A 7,126-nucleotide genomic window follows, 5' to 3' on the forward strand; every position below is an offset into this window, starting at 1 on the left:
ACCTTCCCTTCCCTGTAAAGTCACTGACACCCCTGCCATTGATCCCAATATGCTCCTTTTTTTCACGAAATTTGGCAAGGACCCCAAAAAGGGAGTTGACCGCGCCTGGTCAAATTGCCAGGATAGGCTCCTAGATTTGGTGGGTCCCCTCACCAGAATATTTGACCTTGCCGAGGACGCCAAGTTGGAGGGCTCTCATGTGGATCCTGATACCCTCTCCAATTGGGCTCAACGGGCAATTTGTATGTTGGGCAATGCCAACTCCTACATTTCCCAGGAATGTCGGAAAAGCCTCCTCCTCAGGATTGATCCAAAACTCAGCACTCTTGCTTCTAAGGAGGAAGGCCTCAATGCTGATGGTCTTCTCTTTGGAGACCCTTTCATTAAGGAATTGGGCAAGTACGTTGCTACTTTTAATTCTCTGGACAAAGCACATTATTCTATGAAGAGAATTTTTTCCAATCGGGTTTTTGGAAGGGCCGGCAAAGGAAGGAGCCGTTTTGCCGGCCGCTTCTCTGCAAGAGGTCAATCTCTCAACAGAGGCTCCTACACCCAGTCTAACCAGCTTGAAGTGTATCAAGGATACAAACCCCAATTCTACCCCCGCAGATTCCGCGGTGGCCGCAACAGGGGTTATAGAGCCAAAGGAGAACAACTTGCAGGTAAGAACTTTCAGTTCTGGCCTTCCTCCAGTAGGAGGCAGACTAGCTTTGTGTTTAAACGCTTGGTTGTCAATAACTTCAGATTCTTGGGTAATCCAAGCCATCCAAGGCTATTGCATAGAACTTTACCACACTCCCTCTCAAACCTGCCTTCCTCATCCTCTTCGTTTTTCTCAAGATCAATCTCGCCTTATTCAAGTAGAGATACAGGAATTACTATCAAAGCAAGCGATCGAAGAAGTGCCCTTCGACGCTTCGGGGTTTCTCAGCAATATCTTTTTAGTTCAAAAGAAAAACAAAAAACACCGCCCGGTCATAAATTTGAAAGGATTCAACAACTTTGTGGTGTATCATCACTTCAAGATGGAAACTATTCTCCATCTAAGAGATATTCTTCTTCACAACGACTGGCTAGTTCGCATAGATCTCCAGGACGCCTACCTCTCGGTACCAGTGCATCCTTCATTCAGGAAATTTCTCCAATTCCGGTGGGAGCATTCTTTCTTCCGTTTCAAAACTCTTCCTTTCGGTCTGTCTTCTGCCCCTTGGTGCTTCACCAAGATACTCAAACCTGTGGTAGCCTCTCTCAGGGCTCAAGGGATACGCCTTATTGTCTACCTCGACGATTTCCTATTGATGGCCCAAGACCAGTCTTCCCTAACATCCCATCTAAAAATTTGTCTGGATCTCCTCTCGCAATTGGGATTCCTTATAAACTTCCAAAAGTCATCCCTTGTTCCTTCTCAAACTCTCGAGTTCTTGGGATTCCTCGTCAACACCGTCGAGTCAATTCTCCAACTTCCCCAGGACAAGGTTTCTTTGATAAAGAAAGAAATTCGTCATGCTCTGTCGCTACCTTGTACTTCCCTAAGGGCTCTGGCTCGTCTTGTAGGCCTCCTTTCCTCTTCCATCCAGGCCATATTTCCAGGCCCTCTTCATTACAGAGCTCTTCAAAGGCTAAAAATTCGACACCTTCAACAGGGTCTGTCATATTCGGATCAGGTGGTTCTCGATGCGGACTCCAGGGAAGAACTCACATGGTGGATGAGTCATTTAGACGCCTGGAACGGGAGAACGATTTTCTCTGCCGCCCCAGATCTTGTCTTAGAGTCAGATGCAAGTCTGACAGGATGGGGCGCAAGATGTGGTCCACACTCGACTGGCGGACCATGGTCTCTTCAGGAGTCGTCAATGCACATAAACTGTTTAGAGATGCTTGCAGGTTCCTTTGCCATCCAATCCTTTACCAAAGACAAAGTAAAATGTTCCATTCTTCTCAGAATGGACAATCTATCGGCAGTAACTTACATAAACCGTCTGGGCGGGACTCGCTCCAAACCGTTAGCTCTCTTGGCCAAGAGTCTGTGGGAGTTTTGTCTACACAAAAATATTTCAGTAAGGGCAGAATATCTCCCAGGCAATCTCAATGTGGTGGCCGATTGGTTCTCAAGGCATTCCCACGATTCAAGCGATTGGCGACTTCACCCTTCTATATTCAAGCGTCTTTCTTCTATACTCGGCACCATGTTCATAGACCTCTTTGCCTCAAGACTCAACTCCCAGCTTCCCAAATTCTTCAGTTGGAGACCAGATCCCTTAGCATTAGCTACCGACACTTTTCTCCAACCGTGGCCTCCTTCTCTCCTGTACGCCTTTCCACCCTTCCTTTTTATTGCTCGGGTCCTAGCACATGTCTGCCGTTAGGGTTCCTCCCTAGTATTAATTACCCCATTTTGGCAAGCCCAACCATGGTTTCCGACCCTTTTGGAACTCTCGTCAGATCTTCCAGTTCTCATCCTCCCTTTCCCAGACCTTCTCCTGGATCCCCAGGGACATCCTCACAACCTCATAATACAGGGTTCCCTATCCCTCATAGCTTGGAGAGTTTCGGGGCTTCCTGGAGAACCCCAGGAATTTCGCAACAGGCTGTCCAATTCATTCAACAATCCTGGGCTCCGGGCACCTCGAAGGTTTATCAAGCAGCCTGGGCAGTATGGTGCAGCTGGTGTGTGGACAGGGATTCCAATCCCGTTTCAGCTGACGTTACCTTAATTGTAAATTTCCTAGCTTCCTTAGCCTCTCAGGGCAAGGCGTATCGTACCGTCAATACATATAGGTCAGCAATTTCTTCAGAACACGTCAGAGTGGACGGTAGACCGGTGGGAGAGCATCCCTTAGTTTGCCGCCTATTAAAAGGAATACGTTTTTCCAAACCTCCAAACCCCAAATATAACTCTATGTGGGATGTAAATTCCGTCCTTCATCTTCTTCTTTCTTGGCCCGATAATTCAGAACTTTCGTTAAAATACTTATCTGCAAAAATTACTATGCTCCTCTGTTTGGTCTCTATCAAACGAGTTTCGGATGTTAAAGCTTTGGATGTTTCCTCCTTTCATTTTTCTGCCTTCGGTGTGTGTTTCAATGTGGCTAGACGAACCAAGACTAATTTATCTTCTGTCCTTTATCCCTTTTTTCCCTCCCAACCTAAGTTGTGTGTGGCTAATTGCTTAAAAACGTACGTTTCACGAACTGCAGATCTCAGGACATCCTCTTCTTCTCAACTACTGATTTCTTATCAAAAACCCCATAAACCTGTCTCTTCTCCCACTTTAGCCCGCTGGCTCAGGTGGTTGATGAATTTGGCTGGCGTCCCTATTGCCATTTATGGTGCCCATTCTGTTAGAGGAGCTACGGCTTCTAAGGCCTTTTTTGCCGGGGCCAGTTTACAGGATATCCTTAGATCTGCAGACTGGTCTAACGTCAATACATTTAGAACGTTCTATTGTAAACCAGTTGATCATCCTATGCAAAATGTTGTTTCATTGCTTTGAACAAGCATAATATGAGCCTCCTGTCTTGTAATAAAATTGAGATTTTCCTAGCCTTGGTGTCAGAAAGGCTAGATTTTATTAAAGACAAGGAGGCGAGTATTATCCCGCCTCTTCTAACCCTCCCTGTTCTTTTATTCTAGTTGCCTCAACCGCAACCAACAGCAACGCTACTGTCTGACCAGCATTCTCCAGCTGGCCCTTCTGGATTTCCTCTTCAACCACCAGGATCTACACAAGGTCATCCTTCCCTCAAGACTTTCGCTTTGGACATACTTTCCGCATTTTTGACTCTTTATGGTCTACTGTTCTTATTTTCGCATCGTTATATTGACTGACTTTCGCAAGAAAAGAGGGCTTGTTGCTCTCAGTCAAGATAGTTATTATAGGGCTCCTCGTGTGATTGGAGGACCCCATTGTGATGCAGTTTAGTAGTTTTTTTCCCAGGGATTCTGGGATTTGTAGTTCTTGGCTGCTGTTGAAATAAAGCATGAAAAGAAAAGCATAATACTCGCCTCCTTGTCTTTAATAAAATCTAGCCTTTCTGACACCAAGGCTAGGAAAATCTCAATTAACTTTAACTTTAGTGGCACTTTTACCGATAGGTTTCATTACGAGTGAACTGTAACAGGGTCGATGTTAGGCAAAGCGCTCGACTTCTGCCAAGCGAGATCGTGCTGCAAACAAAAAATCAAAACTAGCCCACAAACCTGACGGGAAACAGCAAGCCTTGCATGTTTCCAGTACTTGGTAACTGCGCTCCAGTAGGGCTAACCACCGGACAAGGCATGACGTATGCATGCCTTCAACTAATGAAAGCAAGCAGATTTTAACAGGCAAGCCCACAAACCAATGAAAGACAACTGACATCACGTCAACGGAGCTCCGAGCCCTTTTCTAATTCCTAAAGCGTCTTGCAAGCGAAACGCATGTGCAAGCGCATGCGACGCAGGCTCGACCCAAAAAAGATGTCAAATTAACAGACAAGTATTTATTCTAAGGTTCATTTAAGTCAAAGAAACAGCTTGCATTTAGAAATACATTCATGTTTAAGACATCTTGCAGCAGAAGAGTAAAAATATGATGAAGTCTGTAAGAGGCAAGTCAGTTGTTATGTGCACTTTTGGGTAGCCTGGGTTTATATTATACATGCATAACATTATGGTTTACTAAATCAACCATAGCAGAAGGCTTTGTACAGCACACATGGATTTGGAAATCCTGATATGTAATAATAAACAAAGGAGGGAAAGTGAAATTAAACAACTGCCTAGGATCACACAATTCAGTTAAGTGGAGAAGCTGGGATTAATCAGAAGTTTATGGTTTCACATTGCGCAATTCAGACACTAGATGTATATACTACGCTTCCCCTACACCCATCTTACACCCCCAAACCCTGACTGCCACCCTGCTGGCATCAATGCAGTCCTCCGTCACGTCAGTGACCAAACTTTGTGGTTCCTGGGGAAATGTTTGCGAGTGCCCATACTCCAAAACAATTGAGCTCCCTAAAATTACCACAAAGAGAACCACTCAGGGATGTAGTTAGCATTGGTGGAGCAGGTGCAGAGGAAGCGGGCTGTTTGAACTCTGTTAAGTGCTGTATTTAACTACTCAACAGCAGTCAGAGGGGTCGGTTTCCTTGACTGCACCAGGGCACATGGCATCTTTGCCTCGCTACCAGCCGCAGCCCATCCTTTAGGGCGGAAGGGCAACGCCCCCCCTCCCACCTTTTGCCCCTCACGATGAGTGCCTGTCAGGCTGAGCAAAGATCAGCCTGATAGACTCTTCATGTTCAGCTCAGGCAGCCAGGAGGGAGACATGCACAATTTGCACAGACTCCTGGCTGCCTGAGCTGAACTTTGCTGGGCTAAAGAGGTCACAGCTCCTATGGGCGTGACCCCCTCGGGTCAGAAAAGGTGCCTCGAGCCAAGCGTCACCCATTGACTTTGACCTGGGCACTTCAGGTTTAAGCCCTGAAGCGTCCAGGGCGAGTGTCAATCAGTGACACCTCGTCACAGAGTGGGGCGGGGCAGGGTCAGAGTCTCACTGACCCCTTCTCATTCTATGACGAAGCTGGGACCGGGAGGGAAGGTAGCAGTCCCAGTCCTCCTCTGGCCTCCGAGCTGAAGGTAAGTGTGTGCGTGTTTTTAAAATGAATGTTTGGTGCATGCATGTATGTTTGAATATTGATGCATGTTGTGAATGGATGAGTGTGAATGAATGAATGTAAGTAAGTGTGCTTCCAGCCTGCCCCCCTCCCTCCTGAAAATTACCGGCCACCACTGCTCGCTACTACAGCCACTATGGAGTGTGGCCCCTGTGCCATGGCACCATCTGCAAACCCCACCCTCCTGTGGTCACACTCAATACCATCAGCGACTAAATGTGTCTGAAATGAAAAAAATGAAAAGAAAGTCAACGCTGGTACTTTTCCTCTGAAGAACCCAGGCATGAACCCAACAAAAATGTTGCTGGGTTTTGAGCCCAGTGTCTTATAGCAGTTGTCCCCATGTTTCTTTAAGAGCAGAAGCACGTGGCTGATAACTCACTATTTGTATCAAACTTTGCTTCTGCAGAAAGTTTTCTATTCTAAAAAACAGTATACAGCTGGTAAACGCTTTTCTATATTGTGCGCAGCCTGCTGAAAACTCACGCGGCATGTGACGGGTTAATTTTGCACTTAACTCTAATTTAAAGCAAACGCTTGTAACAGCACACCGCGAGCACAATGTTCTAGTTCCTCTTTTCACCCGGTCCCAGAACCAGCCTACCAAGTCTGCCACGCTACTACTAGTGAAAAAATATGCGTTTCTGCCTGAACCACCCATGTTTATTGATGACAGTGAAGAAGGGCGACATTTGCCTACCTGGAAAATTTAGATTTGTAAACAAGTAACGTGGATCTTGAGCGAAGACCTGGAAACTAAGAAAGTGGGTGCTTTCTTCTGTGATGTAAATTCGGATCGAGTCGGAGGCTTCTAAAAGAGTTTAACAGAATGGAAGCGAGGACCTACTGGCAGAGCTTCTTCAACAGATTTATTTTGCAGAGCAACCGTGACTCAGCAGCGAGAGTGATGACTCTTAGCAGGATATGAGCCCTGGGTTGATCATCTGGCGAAGAGGTTACTAAGGAAGGAAGCAGCGCTGTGTATCTGTGCTGCCACCGTGTGGAGATCTGCACCTACTTGCTATCTGCTGGTCACGAGGCAATCGACGTGTCGGTGGAGGTTTGTCGCTTGTTTTTTACGCTCAAATAAAGACTTAACAAATTTGAGACTAGTTGAAAAATAAACGTTTACAAAGAACTGCAGAAAAATAGAATTCTGTCAGGACTGAGGCTCCGATTATACTTCTCTTTCTTTCCTACTCAAAAAAACAACAACCAATCACAAAACAGAAAAAAACTTCAACTACATTTCCCATTATGCTTAGTACAATATGTCCACCAAACGCTTCTCACTAGACTCTATCAGAGTCCTTAACACCATCTTGAACTCCTCTTTCTGTGCTGCTCGATCAGACAAGGTAAGTGCCTCTCACTTCTGCTAGCGCGCCTGGTCCTTAATAAGTAAACTTACAAGGGGACTCATATGGGCTGATGAACCTTTTGGATCGCATGGAGTATCCTAG

The 7,126-nt window shown here is 45.9% G+C and overlaps 1 protein-coding gene across 1 annotated transcript in view; it reads right to left on the bottom strand.

The window, feature by feature from the left end:
* AIFM2 (AIF family member 2) overlaps positions 1-6,665 on the bottom strand; it is a 409,481-nt gene extending 402,816 nt beyond the window's left edge. Inside the window, exon 1 of the mRNA XM_069240557.1 lies at positions 6,364-6,665. The gene's annotated coding sequence lies outside the window, so the exon portion shown is untranslated. The remainder of the gene's footprint in view (positions 1-6,363) is intronic.
* Between the last annotated feature and the right edge of the window lie 461 nt (positions 6,666-7,126).

This window comes from Pleurodeles waltl, chromosome 6 (assembly GCF_031143425.1).
Source record: "Pleurodeles waltl isolate 20211129_DDA chromosome 6, aPleWal1.hap1.20221129, whole genome shotgun sequence".
In the NCBI taxonomy this organism is placed as follows: Eukaryota; Metazoa; Chordata; class Amphibia; order Caudata; family Salamandridae; genus Pleurodeles; species Pleurodeles waltl.